Source organism: Gekko japonicus, unplaced genomic scaffold, assembly GCF_001447785.1.
Source record: "Gekko japonicus isolate JY-2015 unplaced genomic scaffold, Gekko_japonicus_V1.1 scaffold987, whole genome shotgun sequence".
NCBI classification, from domain to species: domain Eukaryota; kingdom Metazoa; phylum Chordata; class Lepidosauria; order Squamata; family Gekkonidae; genus Gekko; species Gekko japonicus.
In genome coordinates, this window is record NW_015170305.1 from 272,545 (window position 1) to 274,451 (window position 1,907).

The window sequence follows — 1,907 nt, forward strand, 5'->3', positions numbered from 1 at the left end:
GAACACAGAGGTTATTTGCATATGCAGCCTCATTGTCCTCTGCCTCGGAACACAGAGGTCGTTTGCCTTTGCCTCCAAATTGGCTTTTGCCTCCAACATTCTAAACAGTTTTGCTGTTCTGAGGTAAAATGTGTCCAATCTCTAGGTGAGGGCTGGAGATCACTCAGAATTACAACTGCTTTCCAGATGGCAGAGATCAGTTCCCCTGGAGAAAATGGTGGGCTCTGTATCCTTATATGCTGCTGAGGTGGCCCCCGTATGACAGCTGTAATGTATTCAGCCTGACATGCCAGGACTTGCCCGGGCTGGCCAGGCACAATTCATCTGTAGCTTCAGTCGAAAGACAATGGATCCAAAGGATCCTAGCCGGCCCAATCAAAAGGGCTAGCTTCCCAGCCGGGAGACCAATGGTCGCCCGGTTACTGTAAATAGCCTATCGGGAGTAGGGGTGTGTTTAGGTGTACTTGGTGGTGGGTTTTCTGAATGCATATAAACCGGCCTGCGAGCTGGTCAGTTGTCTTTGTCCTGAACTAAATAAAGGTATGCTTAGCTGAATCACTCTCCGTCTGCATACTTTTCAACAGCCAATGTGACGTAGCAGTCAGGGCTTCAGAGCATGGGAGAGGCTTCAGGTGTGTGGGGGGTGGAAAGCTGAAGAGTGAGGGGGAAATAATGGTAGGTTGATGATTGGCTGGGAAGGAGATAGGGTTGCCAACTCCAGGTGGGAAATTCCTGGAGATGTGAGGGATGGAGCCTGGAGAGGGTGAGGTTTCAGGAGGTGTGGGACCTCGGACAGGTACAAAGCCATAGACTCCACCCTCCAAACCAACTATTCCCTTCTGGGGAACTATCGTTGCCAATCTCCAGGTGAGGGCTGGAGATCACTGTAAGTGTACTGTAAGCCGCCCTGAGCCCGTGTGCAGGGAGGGCGGGCTATAAATGCAATTAAATAAATAAATAAATCACTCAAAATTACAACTGTTCTTTAGGTAGCAGAAATCAGTTCCTCTGGAGAAAATGGTGGACTCAGTGTCATTATACCCTGCTGAGGTCGCCACAGCAAATTGACACTGAGTGTCCAAGGCCGGGGCAACCACCCAGAGCCTCTTTCTAGAGGCCGTTGTATTTATTTCCACAACGGCCCTTTTTCCTAGTGTAGAAATAAATACTGTAATGAGGCTGGTATTCCAAAAACATTGTGATTATTCTGAGGTCCATCTGGACCTCCCCCCAAAATGGAAAAAAGTTTCAACTACCTTGGCATGGTCCGGATGGCTTCAGGACCACTAGAAGGTTTTTATTAGACAGCCAATCACGACAAAGGAAAGTAGGATACCTTAGCACAACCCGTAACTAAACAGCATAGAATAAACTCAGAACATAACAGTGGACCTTATGGTATTGTACCCCACTGAGGTACCTGTCCTCCCAAGGCTCTACCCCAAAATCTCCAGGGATTTCCCAACCTCAGTCTGGCAACCTTAAGGGGAACTGATCTTGATAGTTGGGAGATCTGTTGTGATTCCAGGAGATCTCCACCCCCCACCAGCCCTTAGGAGAGAAGGAAGCAGGAAAAGGGGAGTGACTATGGAGACTTTCAGGAAAGGGAAAGGGAAAGAGGAAATAGTGGAAGAGTGGGAAGGGAGATGCCTCCCACAAGTCCTTGCAGGCTCCCACTTGTCTATGTACTATTAGCGACGTGCGGCCCTTATCTGTGGATATCTAAATCTGCTAATTAGGTCCATACGGACACTAAACAGATCTTCCAGGAAATTTGGAGGAACTCCCCAGGTTTGTAGAAAAATCCAAAATGTTCTAAAAAACACCACCACCACCACAACCACCACATGGGGAGGATTAAATGCCCCCCAAAGTAAAGGAGCTTTCTCTGCTCAAGCATAGAGAAC